Genomic DNA, 27,424 nt, shown 5'->3' on the forward strand with positions numbered 1-27,424 from the left:
GAACCTTCTAATAACTAAAGTTCCATGGGCGAATTATGTAAACCCACTACAGTTTTAGCGCTTTGATAGCTAGTCTACTGACAGATATAAGTATGAACTTTACACTACTTTATATTAGAAATGGCAACAGCGGAAGATGAATGCCACATAAGAAGGTAGAGAAAAAGAAGCTTATTGACTACCGTGTCAGCACGGACTACAATTGCGGACGCACACACATTTTCAGGACTTATGCAGAACCCAAATACACATCAAAAGGTACCAGAAGGTAAAAAAAGTTGTCGTTTCATAATATTGCGAAACAAAACGGCAGGTAATATGTCTGCTAATAGGTGCCATTTTGCGGTCCTTATACACACACCATAATAATACTTGTATGTTTAAAGCGCCGAAAATCCATCAAGCGGTGCGGCTTCATAGCTTACCGAAGTGGTACTAATTTTGACAGATTTCTGAGCGGCGTTTGTAATGTTCTATATTCTCAATGGAACATTTGAAGTTTTGGTGTTTACTGCCGTCATATTGCGGTCACACGTATCTCTTATGTATGACTGCCATCTACTGGTCACATTTATCATTACACCATGTACCAAATAAAATTGCTTCGAGGTCAGTAAGCACAACCATAATTATGCCGTACCATCGGCTATAAGGTGCACTGTCGATTTTGGAGAAAATTAAATGATTTTAAGTGTGCCTTATACATACTTGCCAACCCTCCCGGATTTTCCGGAAGACTCCCGGAATTCAGCGCCTCTCCCGAAAACCTCCCGGAAGAAATTTTCTCCCGAAAATCTCCCGGAATTCAGCCGGAGCTGGAGGCCACGCCCCCTCCAGCTCCATGCGAACCTGAATGGGGACAGCGGCGACAGTCTGTTTTCACGTCCGCTTTCCCACGATATAAACAGCGTGTCTGCCCAATCACGTTATAACTGTAGAATGAAAGAGGGCGAGTTCTTGGTTTCTTATGTGAGTTTATTGTTAGGCAGTTTCATTAACGTCCTCCCGGCGCGGTAACAACACACAACAACAGCAGTCACGTTTTCGTGTACCGTAAAGCAGTTCGTCTGCCGTAAACAGCAATGTTGTGACACTCTTAAACAGGACAATACAGCCATCTACTGGATAGCCTCCAAAACACTGAAATTCAAGTATTTTTTTTTTTTATATGTATAATAAAATAAATATATATATATATATATATATATATATATATATATATATATATATATATATATATATATATATATATATATATATATATATATATATATATATATATATGGCTGGAATTCACTGAAAGTCAAGTATTTCATACATACACTACCGTTCAAAAGTTTGGGGTCACATTGAAATGTCCTTATTTTTGAAGGAAAAGCACTGTACTTTTCAATGAAGATAACTTTAAACTAGTCTTAACTTTAAAGAAATACACTCTATACATTGCTAATGTGGTAAATGACTATTCTAGCTGCAAATGTCTGCTTTTTGGTGCAATATCTACATAGGTGTATAAAGGCCCATTTCCAGCAACTATCACTCCAGTGTTCTAATGGTACAATGTGTTTGCTCATTGGCTCAGAAGGCTAATTGATGATTGGAAAACCCTTGTGCAATCATGTTCACACATCTGAAAACAGTTTAGCTCGTTACAGAAGCTACAAAACTGACTTTCCTTTGAGCAGATTGAGTTTCTGGAGCATCACATTTGTGGGGTCAATTAAACGCTCAAAATGGCCAGAAAAAGAGAACTTTCATCTGAAACTCGACAGTCTATTCTTGTTCTTAGAAATGAAGGCTATTCCACAAAATTGTTTGGATGACCCCAAACTTTTGATATATATATATATATATATATATATATATATATATATATATATATATATATATATATATATATATATATATATATATATATATATGAAATATATATGAAATACTCGAGTTGGTGAATTCTAGCTGTAAATATACTCCTCCCCTCTTAACCACGCCCCTAACCACGCCCTCCACCCCCCGCCCCCAACCACACTCCTGCCCCGCCCCCGCCCCCGCCCCACCCCCGACCACGCCCCACCCCATCCCCCACCTCCCGGAATCGGAGGTCTCAATGTTGGCAAGTATGGCCTTATAGTCCGAAAAATACGGTCATCAGCATTAAGTTCACTAACACAATGTCTAAAACGTCATTGCTGAAACAAGAAGGGAAGCTGAAAGTGTCACGACGTGGTTTTCGCTTACTGCGGGGTCGTTCTCCCAGGAAGGCAAACATACGACTCCGGACAGGACTTGCAGGTAGGAACATGATTTACTTTTAAGAAACAATCAAAGAGGTACAAAACAGAAAACAACCCAAAGGCAAGCGTGCCTATCGCACGCGGAAGCTAAGGCAAAAACTTAGGACATGAAACTCTAGCCATGAACCTCAAGAAACTGTGGCATGAAACAAACACGAAACTCTGGCATGAAACAACCAGCATTAACTATGGCATAGAACAAACACGAAACTGTGGCATGAAACCAATACGAAACTGTGGCATGAAACAACTAAGACTTACGTAGTCCAGGCATGAGACAAACAACTAATGACGCCAGGACGACTGACTGGCAAAGGCAGGCTTAAATAGTACTCTGATTAGAAGCAGGTGCGCGTCTTGAACACCAGAGGCAGGTGAAAATCATAAGTAGCCATGGTAACTAAAACAAACTCAGGTGTCAAACAGGAACTAAAAGAGTCCAAAACTAAGAGAACATAACAAAAACATGATCCGGACCACGGATCATGACAGAAAGGAACAAACATGAGAATCTTACACAATTTCTGTTGCCATTATATGATCAACCTCTTTAATTCCAGATTCCTTGGCATTTCCTAAATGCTGCAGTCAATAATAAAATTGTTGTGTCTTTCTTCATTAGGTCTCTCCTAAGTAACGTTGCTGGTGCGCTGTCCAATAATCAGTCATGGTAGCAACACAGTGGAACTCACTGACGTATGACATCAACCTATTCTTCATCTGATTGGCAGCTCCCTCTATTCTGGGGTGTAGAATGGGTCTGGAAATAGCCTTAAATTCTGATGATCCATTGTCAATAACAGTTCCCTAAAAACAGGTTAAGCACAGAGGATGAATGAAGACCCTCATTAATGAAATTCCCTTTAACAAAATCACTGGGGCCTGAAGCTTTGATGGATGTTTCCTCTGTTAACAAAATCTCGACATTGGCATGTAAATCAAGTCAATATCATTTATCACACAATCTAAAATATTTACATCCATTAACTTTTTCGACGTGTCTGACATTTTGTCTAAGGAGACTGTTTACTATAGAATAATACTTAACTACCGTAGGCACTATTTTGGTACCATGTATTGCGATACTTTTCTAAATAAAGGGGACCACAAAAAAATGGCATTATTAGCTTTATTTTATCAAAAAATCTTACGGTACATTAAACATGCGTTTCTTATTGCAATCGAAGAACAATGTTGTCCTTAAATAAAATAGTGAACATACAAGACAACTTGTCTTTTAGTAGTAAGTAAACAAACAAAGGCTCCTAATTTAGTCTGCTGACATATGCAGTAACATATTGTGTCATTTTCCATTCTATTATTTTGTCAAAATTATAAAGGACAAGCTGTGAAAATGGATTATTAATCCACTTACTGTTAATATCTGTTTATTTTCCGTTTCAAAATATTCTATCTACGCTTCTGTTAAAATGTAAAATTGTTCTGTTTGGAGGCTTTACATTAGTTTTGGATGATACCACAAATTTAGCTATCGATCCGATACCAAGTAGTTACAGGGTCATACATTGGTCATATTCAAAGTTCTCATGTCAAGGGACATATTTAGTAAGTTTATAAACATAATATGAATTTCGAAAAAAGGAAAAATGATTTTGTGACGATAAAAAATATAGATGTACACATAATAGTATCGACTAGATACACTTTTGTACTTGGTATCATTACAGTAGATGTCAGGTGTTGATCCACCCATGGCATTTGTTTACATTCAGTCGCGTTGTTTTGTTAGCGGTGACGCCGGTGAGCTATTGTATCATCCTACGGTGTGTAGTGAAGCATGTTTAGCTATTCCTCATCCTGCAGGGATGATACTTGTAAGAAACTTACTTCATTCGTAGCCATGGAGGCGAGGATTAGTGATTTAGAAGCTTGTAAGTACTCTGTGATTGTGCGCTGCCGAACGTGCTCCTCTGCTCGTAAGACCAGCAATGTATTTATAAAATAAAAATTGGGAACCCATCCATCAAAAAAATGTCTACCGCTTGTCCCTTTCGGGGTAGCGGGGGGTGCTGGAGCCTATCTCAGCTGTACACCCTGGACAAGTCACTACCTCATCGCATAATTATCAGCAGGTTGCTAAATGGTAAATGGGTTATACTTGTATAGCGCTTTTCTACCTTCAAAGTACTCAAAACGCTTAGACACTATTTCCACATTCACCCATTCACACACTGATGGCGGGAGCTGCCATGCAAGGCCCTAACCACGACCCATCAGGAGCAAGGGTGAAGTCTCTTGCTCAAGGACACAACAAACGTGACTATGTTGGTAGAATTTGGGTATTGAACCAGGAACCCTCAGGTTGCTGGCACGGCCACCGCGCCACGTCTTCCCGCCGTAAAGCTGACCAAGGTTAGCAAGGTATTTTTAGTTAATTAGTACAATCAATCAATCAATCAATGTTTATTTATATAGCCCTAAATCACAAGTGTCTCAAAGGGCTGCACAAGCCACAACGACATCCTCGGTTAAGATCCCACATCAGGGCAAGGAAAAACTCAACCCAGTGGGATGACAATGAGAAACCTTGGAGAGGACCGCAGATGTGGGTGAACCCCCCCTCCTCTAGGGAGACCGGTGCAATGGACGTCGAGTGGGTCTAGCATAATATTGTGAAAGTCCAGTCCATAGTGGATCTATTATAATAGTGAGAGTCCAGTCCATAGTGGGGCCAGCAGGAGACCATCCCGAGCGGAGACAGGTAAGCAGCGCAGAGATGTCCCCAACCGATGCACAGGCGAGCGGTCCACCCCGGGTCCGGACTCTGGACAGCCAGCACTTCATCCGTGGCCACCGGACCTGTGCCCCCCCTCCACAAGGGAGAGGGGGGCAGAAAAGAAAAGAAACGGCAGATCAACTGGTCTAAAAGGGGTCTAGAGTATACAAATGAGTTTTAAGATGGGACTTAAATGCTTTTACTGAGGTAGCATCTCTAACTGTTACCGGGAGGGCATTCCAGAGTACTGGAGCTCGAATAGAAAACGCTCTATAGCCCTCAGACTACAAATCCTCTTATCCTTGATAACTCTACCAATGCAACGACACAAGTAATATTTAAGTTACCTCGACAATGCTTGTGCCGGTTTGACAAAAAAACACAGCATATACTTCATTACAAGCTGTGGTCTTTCTTATAATGGTACCAAACTGCTCCCTTCAATTCGACCTGTGGTTAGATCCTTCCTTCGGCTTCAGCTGAATTCCACAGGATTTTGTTCCCCGCTAGGTTGGCACAGTTTGTGTGAGGCACGTCTGTCTCCATCTTGAATGTGATTTTAGCGCCAACCCTAGCGTGTCTTCACCATCATTATGCCCTTGCAACAAGGGTTGGAGTTGGGGGTTAAATCACCAAAATGATTCCCGGGCGCGGCGCCGCTGCTGCCCACTGCTCCCCAAGGGGATGGGTCAAATGCAGAGGACAAATTTCACCACATCTAGTGTGTGTGTGACAATCATTGGTACTTTAATCTTAATCTTAATTTACCTCCAAAAATGCAGGAACTTAGAACCTTTACGTATTTGTGGACTTGTGTGGTTTGTGTTTCCGCCGCATTTCACAGTTCAGGTAGTTTATACAAATTAGGCTGATGACGTTTGGATGAGTGGTACAGTATATTTTTACATTGAAGCCATGTAAATAAACACCATGTTAAGTCACATAATTTTACTAAAGTATCATTCAATAAAATACGTAGCAAAAAGATACAAAACAGTATGATTTTGTTTTGCATAAAAAGTCAGCTTTTTGTCTACAATTGATGAATTCATGAGGGTCAAGAAACTCAATATGCTTGCAACTATAGTCCCCGCTTTGTCCGACTGAATACTGAATATTACTCTGTAAATACGTTTAAAAGAGTCCGTCAAATTATTTTAGCTTTGCGTATCAAAATGTAAAATCAATAAACGGCATTAAACAGCAAACTATTAAGGCTTAGTGGCCACATGCGTGGACAGCACCTTTTAGCTCTTGTTTCCAAAATTGTGTACACTACTGAATTGGGGTCTTATGACCGCTTATGTCAGGGGTGGGCAATTAATCTTTACCGGGGGCCGCATGAGCAACCCGAGCACTGCTGGAGGGCCACACCGACAATATTTCAATTAAATTTTGCTCAAATTATTTTTGATATACCGTAAGATAAATAATAATAATAATAATAATAATTTCATTTAACCTAACTTAACTTTATACAAAAGCAGATGGCTTTTGATGGTTTTATTTTTAACACTGTCTTACACAACACTTCCTGATGTATAATACAATGCAAAAATGTCAATTTCTGTCACTTTATCCTGCATCCTCTTTAAAAGTCCAACATTTTATTTGGACAACCATCTGTTGTCACACCTGCCAGCTTGTCCCATTTCAGTCCCAACATGTCCAAACACACATTTACCTATGTGAACAAGTAATTACCTGTGGTTGTCTCTTTAATTGACTGCATGGCTGCCAGCTCCTCCGTGATTTGAAAGTCTGCAGTTATCCCACGTAAGAAGATGAGCAGCTGGGCTGTGTCACGTACATCGCAGCTCTCATCCAAAGCCAGCGAAAAACAGTCAAAGTCGGCCGTTCTGTTCTTCAGCTGAAGCTCCAAGTTTCCAGCCATGGTCTCAACCCGCCTCGTTACAGTGCGTCGGGAGAGTGACACGTTCTCGAATGATTAGCCTCACGCGGGCCTGATAGGGACGCACAAAGGGCCGGATGTGGCCCGCGGGCCGTAGAATGCCCAGATCTGGCTTATGTGGACACTTATACTGCCATCTGGTGGTGGCAGAAGAGTATAACATACAATGGAATTTGGGGAAAAAAAGTGTACAAATAAAAATTAGCATGTCACTATACATGAAGTACACGTTTGTGTACTTATGGACTAAGTACATCATATCAAAAGATGATTCTTAGTTTTTATTCTATTTAAGGTCCAATAAGCCCAAATAGCAAAGAGAAATAAAAAGAAGCATGTAAACAAACAGCTTGGGCCTTAAGAGGTTAAACATAATGGCTGAGTACAAACACTGCACAATTGTTCAACTAATCAGCGTTATTCAGTACACAGATTCCCCCCAAAAGTTCCCATTGCTCTAAAGTTCTTATTGTTCTGATGTGTATTTCAGGTCTTGTCATCCTCGTCCGGACAGAAGGGTGACACACAAGCGAGTGTCATTATACGGGACTGCAGTTCCTGGAGGAGGTCAATTTAAAACAATGAGGCACTCCTAACTTGGAGAAGCCAAACCATCAGTTTTATATTCCTCCTTCCTGTCTCTGGGTGTGTGCTAACTCAGGACAGCACAACCTGACCATAAAATGAGATGTTCATTTGTAAGTGTCTGGAAAGACAACAGATGCAGGTCGTATCTTAGATTCTGGCATTAAGCTAAACATGCAGTCTCTTCTCACGGATAGGGCTATCACCTTTGCAATTTTATTGCCTTTTCTTCCGCGAGAAGGAATCCAATCCACACACAAATGTCAATACTAAAGGGCCCTATGTTATTATGTGCCCAAACTGAAATACCAACTAGTTAAACTGGTGGTTTGCTTTCTCCGAGATGAATACAAACATTCACCATATGCAAAACATATGGTGGATAAGCAGGGGCCGGGGGCATTAATTTACCTAGGTAAGAAAATGGATGGATTGATGGAAATTTAAAAGTTTCTCTGCAGGTTGACGATCAGTCAACTATGTACAAAACATTCTTTTTTTTTTTTTTAATGCTAGTATGTACATGTATGAAGATAGCGTGCCACTTGTCCAACGGGGGCCCCGCGTCCCCAATCTCAGAATATGCTCCCAACAAACCTGCTGTATAGAGCCTCAGCTACTCAACCTGCTTACCTCTGTCTCTCCTGATGTCGCGGGGTTGAATACTCGAAGATTCAACTGTGAGGTTGATTGTCCTCCGAATCGAATTGTTGAATAATTAATTATTCAAAGACACTCCAAGAGAAAACCATCTGTAGTTCAAAACATGTTATCTTAACTTCACTCTCAAACGTCAACTAGAATTACATGGGTGTGGAGGTTGCCCTCTAGTGGGTTCCTCGGACCATCACATTCTGCCACGAGAGCCCGGATCAGGGTTACAACACTGTTTTATTTTCATAAAATAGTGCGATTGTTTTGCTTTCCAGCAAAATGTTTTTTCTGCGTCTGTGTCTCTCTCTTTCTCTGGCTCCCACTCCAGCTCCAACAACGTGCCTCGCTCCGGCTGCTGCTAATGAAGGTGACAGGTGATTAGATAACAAGGCCCACCTGGGCCATCTACTCACCTGTCACTGTCTTTGAGGCCGGTCCTGGCACACCCCGTTCTGTGGCGGACCCGCAGGCCACGCCCCTCTCCACAATGGGGAATCCTTTTTTTATTTTTATTTTGTGGATATTAGGGCCGGCTGCTTCTATTTCAAGTAAGGGAAGCTCAACTTCATCTACTTACTGTCAAGATTGGATCGTTCTCCCAAGATGCAGACGGGACTCCGGAGGCAAGGTGCGGGTAAGGAAACGATTTATTTTCCATTTTTATATTGCTCTTTTTATCTTTGTTATGAACATTATTATGTAAACTCGAAGTTATTGTTTTTTTGGGGTTTTTTTTGTTCTTTGTTGTTGCTATTTTTGTATTACAACATTTTATTATTTGATCATGTTGTACTGCATTGTAATCTTTTGTTTTGTAATTGTGTGATGTTTTTTGCCTGGACCCCAGGAAGAATAGTCTCCACTGCGATGTAGACTAATGGGGATCCTTAATAAATTGAACTAAACTGTGACGCTACTGTGACCACAATGAATAAGAAGAAAGTTGCGTCAGCGATCACGAGAGTAGATCAATCTGAACAAAATTTAAACTAATTTTAGTGCATAGTTAGTGAATAAAATGTAAACACAGAAGTCCATATTTGAACACTGACTTTTTCGACATTTTAGTTAGTTTTAGAGCAATCGCCAGTGAAAAAAACCTGAGACCATTTCCTGGACCAGTGACACTTTGAAGCCCATGGAAGACATCCACCCTCAACAATAGAAGCCGTAATACATATTTGAACATCCCTCACTGACCATGTTATGGATTTCTTGACACTTTTCAACACAGCCACATCAAGGTTGCTCAGGTGTTTGTGTGTCCAGAGCTCCCTTCTTGCATTATATTGTTGTTGTTTTTTTTGCACTGGTGACATCTACAGTACAAGGTTATGAGTTCTTCAAAGCCTTGTTCAATTGGGAGCAGACATCAAAGATTCCTCAGATTCCTGCACAAAAAAAACACATTGCTTTGCAGCTGCATGGGCCTTAGAAATCAGAATCATAATCAAAATCAGTAGGAATTTATTAATTAGGATTTTCAGCACAAACCCATTCAAGAGCAGACAAGCATTACAGGGAGACAGAACAGGATCGCTGACGGGTTTTGCAAATTCCGACGCCCCTTACAAAAAAGGTGAGAAACAGGTAAACGCTGGGGGGGATGAGAAAAAAAAAAATCAGTAAAAGCCTGGGCCCCTGGAGAGGGGGTCCAAACTGAGGCCAAGGGAATAAAAACCTCATAGCCATAGCACACACAAACATGTGTGTAAGAGCGAAACATCAAACACTTGTATGTTAAAATACTGAACAGATGTTTACCTTATCCCAATAAACATCTGTTCAGTATTTTAACATAAAAGTGTTTGATTGTGAGGCATTAAAAGCCACAGAATGCAACGGGTCCATCAGACCCACAAACGCTGGCGGAGTAACAACAATATGAACGTTGCACGGAAAATTTCTCTGCCAGTTTCTGCATCCCACAGGGATTCTTCTTTTGTGTTTCTGCACCTGTGGCTTCCACACAAGTTGCAACATTGTTTGTCAACACTGTCTGCTCTCATTTTCTCGCACATTTGACCCTCTGATGTTCTGTGTACCTACACTCTGTCCTCCTCCTGTCTAGGCCTGCTGTGTGTGTGTGTGTGTGTGTGTGTGTGTGTGTGTGTGTGTGTGTGTGTGTGTGTGTGTGTGTGTGTGTGTGGTACACAGAACATCAATTTCCACACTTCTATTAGCCCCGGGTCCAGTGGACCCGGACATCTTATATGTAATAGAAATGTGTAGGGGGGGTGTATGGTGTGTGGTCATTAAATATGTATTCTGATATATGTTCAGTCCCAAAGGGTCCCGATCCAAAAGGCAAAAAAAAAAAAACACATGAAAAAAAGAGGGAAACATCAGAAACACAAAAGGATGATACAAGAGCACAGAGCTCCTGCCACCAGCAGCCACTACAGCGGTGCCATCTTGGAAAAAATACATCAATAAATAAATAAAATAAAGAGACATTATTAGTATTTTATGGGGAAATAACATATTTTTTTACATTATATTGAATAGACCAGTGTTTTTCAACACTAGTGTACCGTGGGAGATTATCTAAATTCACCTATGTGTGTGAATGTGAGTGTGAATGTTGTCTGTCTATCTGTGTTGGCCCTGTGATGGGGTGGCGACTTGTCCAGGGTGTACCCTGCCTTTCGCTCGATTGTCGCCCCCCGCGACCCCGAAGGGAATAAGCGGTAAAAAATGGATGGATGGACACCTATTTGGGTTAAAAAATATTTTTTGCAAACCAGTAATTATAGTCTGCTAATGATGTGTTGTTGTTGAGTGTCGGTGCTGTCTAAAGCTCAGCAGAGTAACCGTGTAATACTCTTCCATATCAGTAGGTGGCAGCCGGTAGCTAATTGCTTTGTAGATGTCGGAAACAGCGGGAGGCAGGGTGCAGGTAAAAAGGTATCTAACGCTTAAACCAAAAATAAACAAAAGGTGAGTGCCCCTAAGAAAAGGCATTGAAGCTTAGGGAAGGCTATGCAGAACGAAACTAAAACTGAACTGGCTGCAAAGTAAACAAAAACAGAATGCTGGACGACAGCAAAGACTTACTGTGGAGCAAACAAGGCGTCCACAATGTACATCCGAACATGACATGACAATCAACAATGTCCCCACAAAGAAGGATAAAAACAACTGAAATATTCTTGATTGCTAAAACAAAGTAGATGCGGGAAATATTGCTCTAAGGAAGACATGAAAGTGTTAGAAGAAAATACCAAAAAAAGATTAACTGCCACCAAAATAGGAGCGCAAGACAAGAACTAAAACACTACACACAGGAAAACAGCAAACAACTCCAAATAAGTCAGGGTGTGATGTGACAGGTGGTGACAGTACACTTACTTTGAGACAAGAGCTATAGTGATGCATGCTTGGTTTTGGTTTAAAGTCATATCCAACAATTGCGACAATGACTTTTTACTGTCAACTGAGTTTCGTTTTTTAATGATTTCTGCTGGTGGTGTGCCTCCGGATTTTTTTAACGCAAAACTTGTGCCTTGGCTCAAAAAAGTTTGAAAAACACTGGAATAGACAACACACTTGATTGTCAGCCACGCATATTCTAATATGATCCTACGGAATCTAATGGAAAGAGTGACAATTTCCTCAGACTGGTAGTTACTTTACATTAAAAGTCAGAAGTACCCTTATCCTCTATCTTACATCTTTATGTAAGTACATTTCCTTTAAATATACTTGTAGTTCCAATAATTTTAAAATATAGAACGGGAGATTTAGCCATCAGGGTCCTCTCTTATGGAACCATCTTTCTGATTTAGTCCCACGTCTGATATAGACATTGTGGTGGTTGCCTTCGGGTGGATTCTTCTGATCACAACAAACCGTCACGGGAACCCCGGTAGTCAGGGTTTACCAATGTTTTATTTGGTCCACGCTCCAGGATAGCACTCGGCTTTGCAGCCCTCAGTCTCTTCTGCTGCTCTGCTCTCCAACCCCTTCTCATGGCCCCGGTCGCTACTGATAAGAACAACAGGTGATTACATGATCAGCCCCAGCTGGGCAATCTAATCACCTGCCAGCTGTGTTTCGAAGCCGGTCCTTGCACATCCCGCTCCTGCAGCAGGCGCGCTGACCACGCCCCCCTCCACAGACATATTATCTCTTAATGTGGTTAAAGGTTGCTTATAAATTATCAAAAATGATTCCCGGGCGCGGCTACGCTGCTGCCCACTGCTCCCCTCACCTCCCAGGGGGTGATCAAGGGGATGGGTCAAATGCAGAGGACAAATTTCACCACACCTAGTGTGTGTGTGACAATCATTGGTACTTTAACTTTTAACTTTAACTTATTCAGGCTTGCTTTTCTGTGCCCACGATAGGGAAAAACACTGGTAGGTAGTTTGTCGTTTTCTGTTATCGCGCCCCCATTGACTCGGTTGGTTCCCAAACAACCGCACACAAATGATGCATGTGTAACCAGCCAGAGCTCAGACTGACTGAGAAACAAATGACAAGACAGAGGGAGGTTTGGTGGAAGAATTAGTGTGGAAAACCTAATAAAAATAACAATTTCAGATACATGCACACACTAAAGGACTTATTAGACCTCATGGAAAATGTCTTGCATCTGTGTGTGTCTGCGTTTGTGTTTATTTTGGGTTGAGCTGTTTAAAAAAAAAAAAAAAGCATAATTTTTAATAAACAAATATTTGCATAAATCCAAAAAAGTGTCCAGTCCGCTTTTGTGTGCACATTTTAATAGGGTACACTTTTCAAAGATAAACAAATACTTATATCAGCAATTATTGCAATTAACTGTGATTAAATGTTTTAACCGTTTGACAGCATTACTTATTAAAAATAATGAAACCAGTGATAACATTTTGGGAAAAAGACCATCATCATTTTTGCTGTACCGTATTTTCCGGACTATAAGGCGCACTTAAATGTGTTGTTTTTTCTCAAAACTCGACAATGCGCCTTATAACCCGGTGCGCCTAATGGTTGAGCTCACCCACCTCGAAGCTATTTTATTTGGTACATGGTGTAATGAAAAGTGCGACCAGTAGATGGCAGTCAAACATAAGAGATAAGTGTAGCCTGCACTATGATGGCAACATGTCTCCAGTAAACAACACCGACATTTTACCCACAACAACTTTTCCCAACCAGCTATTGCAAGGAATTTCATGGATTTCACCAACTACAGTTCGTAATATCATCAAAAGGTTCAGAGAATCTGGAGAAATCACTGCACGTAAGCAGCAAGGCTGAAAACCAACAATGCCGTGACCTTCCATCCCTCAGGCGGCACTGCATCAAAAAGCAAACATCAGTGTGTAAAGGATATCACCACATGGGCTCAGGAACACTTCAGAAAACCACTGTCAGTAACTACAGTTGGTCGCTACATCTGTAAGTGCAAGTTAAAACTCTACTATGCAAAGCGAAAGCCATTTATCAACAACACCCAGAAACACCTGGCTCTGCTAGGTCCGAGCTCATCTAAGATGGACTGATGCAAAGTGTCCTGTGAACTGATGAGTCCACATTTCAAGTTGTTTTTGGAAACTGTGGACATCGTGTCCTCTGGATTAATGTGGAAAAGAACCATCCGGACTGTTATAGGCGCCAAGTTGAAAAGCCAGCATCTGTATTGGTACGGGGGTGTATTAGTGCCCAAGGCATGGGTAACTTACACATCTGTGAAGATACCATTAATACTGAAAGGTACATACAGGTTTTGGAGCAACATACTGTATGTTGCCATCCAAGTAACGTTATCATGGACAGCAAGACAATGCCAAGCCACGTCTTACAACAGTGTGGCTTCATAGTTAAAGAGTGCGGGTACTAGACTAGAATAGAAAATCTATCACAAGTTTTAGTACGACTTTGGTAAGCTATGAAGCCACACCGTTTGATGGATTGTACTGTGCTTCAACATACGAGTATTTGGTATAAGGTAAGACATTATCTGGAGTTTTATTTCACAATATTTTACAAAAGCAACGTTTCTTACCTTCTTGTACCTGCCGATCTGTATTTGGGATCTGCAAAAGTCCTGAAAAATTGCGCGTGTCCGCCTTTGTAGTTTGTCCCGACACCGTAGTCCATAAGCTTCTTCTTTTTCTCTATCTTCTTGTTATGGGACATTCATCCTCCGCTGTTACCATTTTTAATAATAAGTAATGTAAAGTTCATACTTATATCTGCCATGAAATTGCTAAAACATACCGGTGTAGTGAGTTTACATTATTCACCAAAGGAACTTTAGTTATTAGAGAGTTCCGGTCGGACGGTTTTTCACGGGACACATTTCCACCGTTGTTGTTGCACTAGTGAGCCACGGATGAGGAGATGCTGATCTGTTATTGATTTAAGTAAAGTCTGAATGTCATTAAAACAGTTAGCTCCATCTTTTGACATTTCTTCCACTCCCGTCCTTGCACGCTACACCGCTACAACAAAGATGACGGGGAGAAGACACTGTTGAAGGTGAGCCACGTAAATAAGACCGCCCACAAAACGGCGCATCCTGAAGCGACTGTCAGAAAGCGGCTTGAAGATAATAATAATAATAGATTTTATTTGTAAAAAGCACTTTACATTGAGTAAACAACCTCAAAGTGCTACAGTGTCTTAAAAAAAATAAATAAAAAGATCATACAAAATAAATAAAAATAAAAACTAGAACAGCCAAATAGCTAAAACTAGTATGCATTTATCTAAAACAATGTTTTTTTTTTAAAAAGAAGGGTTTTTTAGCCTTTTTTAAAAGCATTCACGGTCTGTGGTGCCCTCAGGTGGTCAGGGAGAGCGTTCCACAGAATGGGAGCCGCAGGGCAGAAAGCCCGGTCTCCCATTGTTCGTAGCTTTGTCCTCGGAGGTTGGAGGAGGTTAGCCTGTCCTGAGCGGAGGTGTCGTGTGGAGGATTTGGGGGTGAGTAGTTCTTTGAGGTAGAGGGGGGCTTTACCATGGAGGCACTGGTTGGTTAATAGGGAGACTTTGAATTAAATCCTGAGTGAAACAGGAAGCCAGTGAAGGGATTTGAGAGTTGGTGTGATATGATCGTATTTCCGCACTCTCATCAGGATCCTAGCAGCACTATTCTGTACGTATTGTAGCTTCTGGATGTTTTTGCTGGGGATCCCGACAAGAAGTGTGTTGCAGTAGTCTAGCCTGATGATCTGATGAGATGATCTGTAAAACATAATTTATGCAACATTTTCACCAAAAAACACCTTTACATGTTATGTAGACCAGTCTTTTTCAACCTTTTTTGAGCCAAGGCACATGTTTTTCCATTGAAAAAATCCAGAGGCACATTACCAGCAGGAAACATTAAAAAATTTAACTCAGCAGCCGATATTGACAGTAAAAAGTCGTTGTCGCAATTGCTGTATATGAATTCAAACCATGACCAAGCATGCATCACTATAGCTCTTGTCTCACATCACCCCCTGACTTATTTGGAGTTGTTTGCTGTTTTCCTGTGTGTAGTGTTTTAGTTCTTGTTTGGCGCTCCTATGTTGTTGATTGTCATGTCATGTACGGATGTACTTTGTGGACGCCATCTGCTCCACACCCTGTAAGTCTTTGCTGTCGTCCAGTATTCTGTTTTTGTTTAGTTTAGTTTTGCATAGACATCCCTAAGCTTCAATGCCTATTGTTTATTTTTGGTTTAAGCATTAAATACCTTTTTACCTGCACACTGCCTCCCGCTGTCGTCTGCATGTTGTGATCACGACAAACCATGTTCCCGACTTCTACAAAGTAAGTAGCTACCTGCTGCCACCTACTGAAATGGAGGAGTATTACACGGTTACTCAGTCGAGCTCTTGGCAACACAGACAGTAATTACTGGTTTGCAAAAAATATGTTTAACCCAATATTAGGGGAAATTACATAATTTTCCACGGCACACCAAACAATATCTCACGGTACACTAGTGTGCCGCGGCACAGTGGTTAAAAAACACTGATGTAGACCACAAGGAAGTGTTTTCCATTTGGAAAAAAAAATATATATATATAAGTCCTTTAATGCGCCATATAATCCGGTGCGCCTTATATATGAAAACATATAAAAAATAGACCAGAAAATATGGTATATCCGTCCAAAATCTAAATATGAGTATTTGATGTTGGACCTCCAGACTTAGCATGTCCTCATTCATTTGTGTCAACGAGGTGAAATTACGCCTGAAAACCTTGTCAAAGGTTTTCATGTCCGTCACCGCCCATTAGGACGTTTTCAAAGTCTTCTGTGTGGAGTTTGCATGTTCTCCCCGTGACTGTGTGGGTTCTCTCCGGCTACTCCGGCTTCCTCCCGCCTCTGAAGACATGCACCTGGGGTTAGGTTGATTGGCAACACTAAATTGTCCCTGGTGTGTGAATGTGAGTGTGAATGTTGTCTATCTATCTGTGTTGGTCCTGCGATGAGGTGGGTACTGGTCCAGGGTGTACCCCGCCTTCCGTCCGAGTTCAGCTGAGAAAGGCTCCAGCACCCCCCCGCAATCCCGAAAGGGACTGGTGGTAGGAAATGGATGGATGGATATTTTGAAAGTAAACCGGATAATTAATTTTGTGTCTGTGCAGAACTGCAGGTCTTGGGCCATATTGGCAAATTGCTGTCCGGACTATGGATTAAAAATTCTATAAGTCCAGTGCCTTCCATATAAACCATATTAATAGCATCTCCATTGTGACGGGGTCGCAATTAACTGCGCGGATCATTCTCCCAAGATGCAGCAGGAACTCCGGAGGCAAGGTGCAGGTGAGACAATGATTTATTGTCCATGAAACATGCAAAAATACAAAAAGACGGTAAGACGGCCGATAGCGTGGGAGCTATGGCGAAGCTGAGCACAGGAACAGGAATCAAAGATCGTAGAAATACTTAACGTAATGTGTTGCATGGAAGCAAATAGTCGACGTCGTCACTGTTGTGTAGTGCAAACAAGAAAGTCAGACTGAACGTAGCGAAAAACAGGAATAAGTAGCTCTCTGATTAGTGCCCGGCAGGAGGTGAGCGTCCCGGACACTAATCAGAGGCATTTAAAACTAGTCAGCACCTATAGTAATCAAAACACACAAACTTAAAGGCCTACTGAAATGACTTTTTTTTTAATTCAAACGGGGATAGCAGATCCATTATATGTGTCATACTTGATCATTTTGCGATATTGCCATATTTTTGCTGAAAGGATTTAGTAGAGATCCTCCACAAAAAAAGTTCGCAACTTTTGGTCGCTGATAAAAAAAAGCCTTGCCTGTACCGGAAGTAGCGTGACGTCACATTTCCCCATTGTTTACACCAGCAGCGAGAGCGATTCGGACCGAGAAAGCAACGATTACCCCATTAATTTGAGCGAGGATGAAAGATTTGTGGATGAGGAACGTGAGAGTGAAGGACTAGAGTGCAGTGCAGGACGTATCTTTTTTCGCTCTGACCGTAACTTGGGTAAAAGGGCTCATTGAATTCCACACTTTCTCCTTTTTCTATTGCGGATCACTGATTTGTATTTTAAACCACCTCGGATACTATATCCTCTTGAAAATGAGAGTCAAGAACGCGAAATGGACATTCACAGTGACTTTTATCTCCACGACAATACATCGGTGAAGCACTTTAGCTACGGAGCTAATGTGATAGCATCGTGCTTAAATGCAGATAGAAACAAAAGAAATAAGCCCCTGACTGGAAGGATAGACAGAAGATCAACAATGCTACTATCAGGAGACACCGAACCAAACACTGGACCTGTAACTACACGGTTAATGCTGTGCCGCCTGTCGAAGCCTAGCAATGCTGTTGCTAACGACGCCATTGAAGCTAACTTAGCTACGGGACCTCGTCAGAGCTATGATAAAAACATTAGCGATCCACCTACGCCAGCCCTCATCTGCTCATCAACACCCGTGCTCACCTGCGTTCCAGCAATCGACGACGCAACGAAGGACTTCACCCGATCATCAATGCGGTCGGCGGCTATCGTCGGATAGCGCGTCTGCTATCCTCAAAGTCCTGGTTGTGTTGCTGCAGCCAGCCGCTAATACACCGATCCCACCTACAGTTTTCTTCTTTGCAGTCTCCTTTGTTCATTAAACAAATTGCAAAATATTCACCAACACAGATGTCCAGAATACTGTGGAATTTTGCGATGAAAACTGAGCTGTTTGTATTGGGACACAATGTGTCCGAATACTTCCGTTTCAACCATTGATGTCACGCACAAACGTCATCATACATAGATGTTTTCAACCGGAAGTTCCCCGGGAAATTTAAAATTGCACTTTATAAGTTAACCCGGCCGTATTGGCATGTGTTGCAATGTTAAGATGTCATCATGGATATATAAACTATCAGACTGCGTGGTCGGTAGTAGTGGGTTTACAGTAGGCCTTTAAGCATGCTTAAAAACAGAACTTAGGGAGTCAAAACCAAATAACACATAATCTGGGCAACGGATCATAACAGCTTCAGTTCTGAAGAAACCTTTCAGGGAAACCTGGGGATACTTAAAAACTTCATTGGATTTCTTCTGCAAGCACCTCTCAGCTGATGACCAAGTTCTGATTGCCCTTCAAACGATGTCAGTAGATGAGGACCTGTTTCATGACATGATGAAGACCTGCCTGCTAAAGATCATCTTTGTTCTTCAACGCAATGAGTGTTACTTCACCATTGAATACTGAATCTGCCCAATGCCACAACATCGACACAGAGACCGTGATGGGCGTATATCTGAGTCATGCATCCAATGTGACGATATCATTCCTGTCTTCTCGAATCGGGCTCAGAAGAATAATGTCATCCGATATCTTGACAGTCTGCCTCAAGAGAAACGAGATAAATTAATCAAACGTGCATCCACATTCGGGAGAGCGCAGTGCCTGGAAAAAAAAGGAAGAGATCTGCTGAGATTAGGGCAGAAATATCAAAACTGTTGGGGGAAAAACTTCAAAAGAAGACGACGACTACTATCTAAGACTAAGATCATGGGAAGTGCGGTCCCAACACAGGTTTACTGAAAATATGGGCCAACCTCATTGGATATTATATAATACTGTACATTGCCAAAGGTCCCCATTGTCAAAAGATCCACACCATTTACCCCAGATGTGGGACCAAATTGAAAGTCAACAATAATTCTCTTGTACTTTGTTTTTTAAACATCTTCCTCAATGGGTGCATGTGAGCGCCTTGAAACCTGAAAAGTTCCGTCTTTTCTGCATTTAAAATATCTAGAAAGCAGTTCTGTGATTGTAATTGTAAGATTTTCCTGATATTTTACGAAATACTTTGGTAAAAACCTTGCAACTCTAGTTTTTTTCAGACTTTTTCATTCTAAAACTGAAACAACTAGCTGTAAATCAGAACTCTCATCACAGTATGTTGACACAGAATCATCATCGGCGGTCACTCGAAGCGAGTATGACGGTTTTCCTGGTAGGGGGGTATCACTTTATGGAGGATGCCTGTGCGTTACTTTGTTTAACGTAGGGATACTGGTGCACAGACAGTCACCACACGATCCTTGACAGATCCAGGTCAGGGTCCAGTGGCATTGAGTCCAAGACGACTGAGGACCCTTTTCTGCTGCAGCCTTCATCCGCCATCCCAGCCGTTGTGACTCTCCATAGGGTTAGCAGTCATCGTCCGCCTGTTCCACCGTTGAGGTCTTGGGTTGTTATTTCCCCATAACTGGGCCCACATGGATGTGGGGGTGCCTTCTTCCGCCATTGCAGCCGTTGTGATGGTTCATACATCTACCGTCTTCCGCCTGCTCCGCCGTTGAGGTCTTCACCGTATCCCTGGCTAGGGGGCAGTCAGGTACTAGGCCTATGCCAAGGGCCACCTGGGGTAACAGTAGTAAAGGGATTAACCTCCTAGTGCCCCAAGACCCCATAGAGGAGCCTCCACTGCCGGATGCACTTTAACGTCATAGTTAGCCTAAATAGATGTAGTACTCATTGTCTTAATTCTGAATTGATATCGAGTGTACTGTACATACAGTAAGAGTGTCACGATCCAATATTGGTCCAAAATCAACAATCCGATTATATTGACTTGCATCTAATATCTCCGATATAAGCACTGATACAAGCTGTCTTGCAACGTGTTAGCTTGTGCAAAGCAGGTCCGTTTACAGCTAAATGTCCTCCAATAAACACACAAGCTAGACATACATCATAATAGTTTTTATTCTGCACTATACACAACACTTTAGTCAATGTAAAAAAGTATCAAATAATTATAGTCACATATTATTTACACTACATTCGAAAGCATCCTGTAATAAACGTGTCCGCATCATTTAGTTCACTGCGTCATGAGCTCAATGGTTCCTTCTGTGTCAGGGACACAGCTTGCATGTTTGTGGCTTCTGAATTGTTATTTCTTCACTCTACAAGGACCTGTGGAGAATGCATATATTTTTAAGAGTTATTTCTTTATTCATAGTCATGTTTAAAGCAGCTAATATTTTCCCATGTGTACTCGTTTTGCTTGTATCTTATGTCCGCAAACTCTGTGCTTTACCTTGAAGGGTTTGAATGTGGGAGTATAGCATACTCCCTTTTTTACCTTATCAGTATAAGAACAATGAATCTGTATTCCTTTCTGGGCAGGGTGGGGGCTGTTTTCGTATTCAATAAGTTGTTTCTTCCCGTTTGATTTTCAGACCTCTTCTAGATGCTGGTATTTGCGCACAGTAGGACTGGTCTCCTAAAGCTTTAGGAAAACTTGATAATATTCCTATTCTGTCTTGATGGTCCTTCTTACTCAACATATATGTCATCTGAAAGAACTTGGGATTGACCAGTGACTTTAATTCCCTGAGAGGAAGACTAGTCAGATGCAACAGACCTTAAAATAATATTTATGTGGTGTCCATTTATTCATGAAAATATGGAGAAGCAGCTAATGGTGTGTTTGACAGAGAAGCAGCAGGAAGGAGATAGCATAGAAGTCCACTCTCTAAGGTAAATACTGTACATTATTATTATATTACTTCATAAAACAACATAGTTTGTACTACCTTCAACTGCATTGTTTTTCAATCATTTCTTATTATATATATATATATATATATATATATATATATATATATATATATATATATATATATATATATATATATATATATATATATATATATATATATATATATTTTTTTTTTTTTTAAAGGAATCTTACATGTTAAAGTTGTGCTGTTTTGGAGGCCAAGCACAGACTAAATTGATTCAAATAATTTCAAGATGTGTCACAGAACCAATTAAATGTGTATCCTGATGTACCACTGGATTTCGTTTATTTCAGCAAGTGTATATACAATACACTGACTGCCTCTAACTGCATCACTCAGTTCACTGATGCATCGGGACGTGAAATAAAAACATTTAAAACTGGCAAAATACAATCAGGTAAAAAAAAAAAGTTTCAAGGACTCTTACTGTATTTCACAACTTTTATTTTTAAGAATTAATAAAAAATAAACACAGTGTTACTTAGTTCAATTCGTTCTGTGTTAGTGTTATTTTTTATTTTGTATATCACTCGTTTTGTGGACACAATTAATGAGATCAAAAGCCTAACCAGAATAAAAATGCTTCATGTAAACACGCCATTCGGAAATATTCGGACCCAATAACACACGTACGGATCAACATTTATTTTGGCTCGAAAAGGAGGGTTTATGCCAATAGTCATTCAGATTGTAGCGCATGAAAACACATCTTCTGAAATTCTATTTAGATTTATCCTTACTGCGCATGCTTTTGATGTCAGCTAAGCTTTGGTGGTAGAGCGGGGTCTAAATTTAACATTCTCGGAATGAAGCAATTGTCTTGCTGCTGTCTCCCCTCATTCAACATGTGCGGAAGTAGCGTTATATACTGTTGAGTGTGTTGCTTTAAAACGAGACTAGCAATAGCAAAAGTATGCTCTGGCGTGTCATGTGTCGATGTAACAATATAAGAAGGGATCCAATTGTTGTCTTGACGAGCTGTTTTATTCACAACATTACAGCTATTTCAAGTGCTAACTGCTAGCCTCAAATGTTGTAAAATGAAGACGCGCCACAACCAGTACATAATCACAGCTTAAAAAGCACAAAACAGCTTAATTTCAAAAAGAGAGGTAAAACAAAAGTAGTGAACAGAAGGACCACATTATACATACATACGTCGGACGGGCAAAAATGCACAAAGCCATGTCTGTTTACAGAGGAAGTCTAATGCTTCTTCAGCACCTGCAGTTAGCAAACTCGTCCAAAAGATGGCGCCATAGCAAAAACAATAACATAACATTTCCGTTTATGTTAGGTTCTGCGCATGTCTCAGTGTGATGCATGAAAATGCACGTCATAATGAGATTATTTCATTCAAAGTAACATTCTAATCTGAATGATGATCAGATTAAATATATGTTGTCCATGTACACGTGGCTATGGTTATATATATGTTTCCTTTGCCTCCTTGTTTTGTCTCCCAGTAGTTGTTTCCTGTTTTCTGATAATTTCTCTCTTTAGTTGCCACGATGACCAAGGGAAGGCGTGGTGCTTGAGCACACCTGTCCGCAATCACCGTGTTGGCATTTGAGCCAACCGGACTCACCTGGGGTCCTGGGATCTTTCACTCGTGCCCCGGCACGTTTCTTCCACGCCATTTATGCTCGTTGTGTTTTGCTAATATTGTGGTTGCTCGGTACTAGTTTACCCCAGCCTCCCTGTAATTCGAGTTCCACTTTTCCCCAAGTTTTCTTACTTATGTTTTTGTAGTTTTTTAGTTCCACTGACTACTCCCGCTAGCGTCATAGTTTTGTGTTACTCCCTAAACTTGGAATTACATTTCCTACTTCATTGCTTTACGCATTATCTCTGCAGGTTTTTTTGTCCCTCTGGTCTGATCCTAACAATCATATCTTGGGTGCTTCTGTTGCAAACCATAAATCGTGAGTTGACTCTCTTTCATGTTGTAGCCACTCACATATTGACACTTCACCAGCTGTCGAGGGCGAAGATCGCATAAAAAAGTAGTGAATGCAGTCGGCAGTAATGAAAATTGGCAATTCCGAGAAGAATGGACTGAATCATTTGCATTTATTTTCCCTCCAACAAGCATAATACCAGTGTCCTTATTATGCCAAGACTGTCGCTGTTATGAAGATGTCCAATTTGAAACGGCATTATGAGACAAAGCATATGAATTTTGAAGAGACGTTTCCTCAGTGTGAGAACAACAAATACATCCATGGGAAGAGAAAAACATAACTTATGGAGCAATGAGACTCGTGAACTCTACCTGGATCTTTTTAATCAGAATCAGAATCAGAAATACTTAATTAATTCCCAAGGGGAAATTAAGATTTTCAGCACAATCCCATTCAAGATCAGACAAACATTACAGGGAGACAGAACAGGATCGCTGACGGGTCTGCCAACTTCTGGCGCCCCTTACAAAAAAGGTGAGAAACAAAAAAAAAACAGTCTAAGCCTGGGCCCATGGGGAGGGGTCCAGACTGAGGCCAAGGAAGAAAAAAAACTCATAGCCACAGCACACATAAGCATGTGTGTAAGAGGGAAACGTCAAACATCAATCAATCAATCAATCAATGTTTATTTATATAGCCCTGAATCACAAGTGTCTCAAAGGGCTGGACAAGCCACAACAACATCCTCGGTTCAGATCCCACATCAGGGCAAGGAAAAACTCAACCCAGTGGGATGACAATGAGAAACCTTGGAGAGGACCGCAGATGTGAGTGACCCCCCTCGAATGGATCTAGCATAATATTGTGAAAGTACAGTCCATAGTGGATCTAACATAATAGTGAGAGTCCAGTCCATAGTGGGGCCAGCAGGAGACCATCCCGAGCGGAGACAGGTCAGCAGCGCAGAGATGTCCCCAACCGATGCACAGGCGAGCGGTCCACCCCGGGTCCCGACTCTGGACAGCCAGCACTTCATCCGTGGCCACCGAACCTGTGCCCCCCCCTCAACGAGGGAGAGGGGGGCAGAGTAGAAAATAAAAGAGACGGCAGATCAACTGGTCTAAAAGGGTGGTCTATTTAAAGGCTACAGTATACATATGAGTTTTAAGATGGGACTTAAATGCTTCTACTGAGGTAGCATCTCTAACTGTTACCGGGAGGGCATACCAGAGTACTGGAGCCCGAAAAGAAAACGCTCTATAGCCCGCAGACTTTTTTTGGGCTCTGGGAATCACTAATAAGCCGGAGTTACATATAGTAAACATCAAAGAACAGAAAGGACATTAAATGTAATATAAGAGCAGAGCTGATGCAACCAGCCAGTTCTACATACAGCTACAAAAGTAAAAAAAACTAAACACTGTGGTGGCCTCTGTGGTGTTCCGTGCCATCGTCTGCTGGGGTGGGGGGAGCATGGCCAGAGACAGGAGCAGACCCAACAAAGCAACCGAGAGAGCCGACTCCACCCTCGGCCGCCCACCAACTCCCGGCCAGTGTCCAATCTGCATGGATGAGCGGGGATGCGTCTAAGCAGACCGACGTGTCCGATACCTGCTCATTCAGCCAAGACACTGTGAAGCTTGTCCGTCCCGTCGCTCAGCGCCAGCTCCGCAGCCCTTTCTCTCCACCAGTCTCTCCAAACGGACTCTGGTGTGGCAGAGACCCAGCAGCTGGTCACCATGGCTAAAAGGCTCCCGGGAGGCAGATCCAGAAGTTCACAAAAAAGCACAGCAGAAGTCACGAAAGTGCCACCCCTTGTCGCACAGTCCCAAAGGGTCCCGAACCAAAAGGCAAAAAAACTAAACAAACACAAAAACTAAACTAAACACAAAAGGATGACACAAGAGCACAGAGCTCCTGCCACCAGCAGCCACTACAGCGGTGCCGTCTTTATAAGATCAAACCTGAAACTAAAGCTTTCTACAACTTTTACCAATAGGAGGAATTGCTCGACTTACCTAAATATTTTCGAACAGACCAACAAAAGGAGCTCATCAGCAACATGTTCAATTTGCAGAGAAGCTGATGGAACATTTCAAGACACGTTTCAATTCAGGAAAAAAAGTATTTCTGTGCATTGAAAATCCATTTCTGGTTAGAAATGTGAGAGCATAGACTTCAGAAGCCCAACACATCTCCCCTTGGGCCACAGCTGCTTCACTCAGCTAATTGACCTGCAGGAAAACATTTCACTGAAAGAGAGTCAGTGTGACGGTAATCACCTTCTGGATGTCCTGGGTATGACTCAAAACTGCATCCGGTGATGAGGCTTCAGTTCGGGAGTTCTGGAGTTTTGGGGAAGATGGAGTTACCCCTCAGTCATCATTGCTCCCAGGTCCACTCTGACCCGGGGTGGTAGTACCTGTCAGGGTCCCAGCTATGGGTTGAATAGCATTTCAAAGACCTCAACGGTGGAAGTGGCGGAGGATGACACTGCATGTCACAACGGCACTGAAGGCGGATGAAGGCTGCAACAGAGGGTGGTCTCCAGTCGTCATGGATCCATGCCACTGGATCAAGGCCCCTCTCTGCCAAGGACCGTGTGGTGGCTGCAGGCGCATCAGTCTCCCCACGCTAAAAGACGTCACGCGCAGGCGTCCTCCCGAATGGGAACCCATCCATTCTGAGGACAGTCATACTCGACTACGAGTGACTGCCGATGATGATGATGATGATGAATCACTTTCTGGACAAAGAGGGTAACTTCAGCTCTGCTGCAGAATATTCCCATTGGCTCCAACCATGTTTAAGAATACATGTTCAAGTCTTCCTTTTTGTTTTAAATGCAGTGTTTCTTAACTTGCTTTGTCTGCGTGCAAGTTCTTACATTTTACTTATCTGGACAATATCCAGTGTTGTGGTATTTCAATTAACTGGAATCCAGTGTTCTGTGGGGCCCTATTGTAGTGAATCACACCTGATCAAATCTTTAATGGACACATCTCAGAACAAGCTAGTCAGGTTACTTCTAGACCTCCACCCCAGATCTCACCTCACTCCTACCCACTTCTCTAAAGTGGGCTGGCTCAAGGTGGAGGACAGAGTTAAACAACTTGCACTGAGCCTAGTCTATAAAATCCGCTACACCTCCCTGATACCGAAGTACATGTCAAACTACTTCCTTAACGTAAATGACCGCCATAACCACAACACCAGGGGGTGCTCCACTAACCACGTTAAACCCAGATTCCGAACTAACAAAGGTCTTAACTCATTCTCTTTCTATGCCACATCAATGTGGAATGCGCTCCCAACAGGTATAAAAGAAAGGGCATCTCTATCCTCCTTCAAAACCACAATAAAAGTTCACCTCCAGGCAGCTACAACCCTAAACTAACACCCTCCCCGGATTGCTAATAATCAAATGTAAACAATCAAATGCAGATACTTTTTCTTTTTCTTATGCCTTCTGATCTCGCTCTCTCTCTCTCTCTCTCTCTCTCTCTCTCTCTCTCTCTCTCTCTCTCTCTCTCTCTCTCTCTCTCTCTCTCTCTCTCTCTCTCTCTCTATGTCCACTACTTGATGTCCATATCCCCACCCCCACCCCACCCTCCCTCCACACCCCTGATTGTAAATAATGTAAATAATTCAATGTGATTATCTTGTGTGATGACTGTATTATGATGATAGTATATATGATAGTATATATCTGTATCATGAATCAATTTAAGTGGACCCCGACTTAAACAAGTTGAAAAACTTATTCGGGTGTTACCATTTAGTGGTCAATTGTACGGAATATGTACTTCACTGTGCAACCTACTAATAAAAGTCTAAATCAAAAAAATAAATCAAACGTAAACAATGAGATAAAGAACATTTTACATCAATCAAACTAGTGATCTAGATAGCTGTAACTCCTCACTCTTTTGCCTTCACCTTTATTGTCCATTCGTTTTTGGTGACTTTATATACGCTGGACCTAGACGTTGAGTCCACGACATACATGACTGATAATAACTGATACAGTCTTCTTTGCCAGTCCAAACGCATGAGGCTGTTTTCCGTAGTTTTCCCTCGACGGCCAGGTAACAAAGCACACGCTACCTTTTTTATCACATCCACGGGAGCCCGCATTCTTGTTGACTCTCCCTCGACAATTGGACAAAGTTTTTCGGTAAGTACACTCACAGCTGACCTCGACATTCGAAAGTTCTCTTGCCGTCTGAGAAGTGTTGTATCCGAAATAGCTGCAATCGCGCGTTTCCTTCTCTTAAGGTACTGTATTCATGTGTGATTTCCACAAGCACGGTGGGTGAGACAGGGGTTAGTGCA

This window comes from Entelurus aequoreus, linkage group LG18 (assembly GCF_033978785.1).
Source record: "Entelurus aequoreus isolate RoL-2023_Sb linkage group LG18, RoL_Eaeq_v1.1, whole genome shotgun sequence".
Lineage (NCBI taxonomy): Eukaryota > Metazoa > Chordata > Actinopteri > Syngnathiformes > Syngnathidae > Entelurus > Entelurus aequoreus.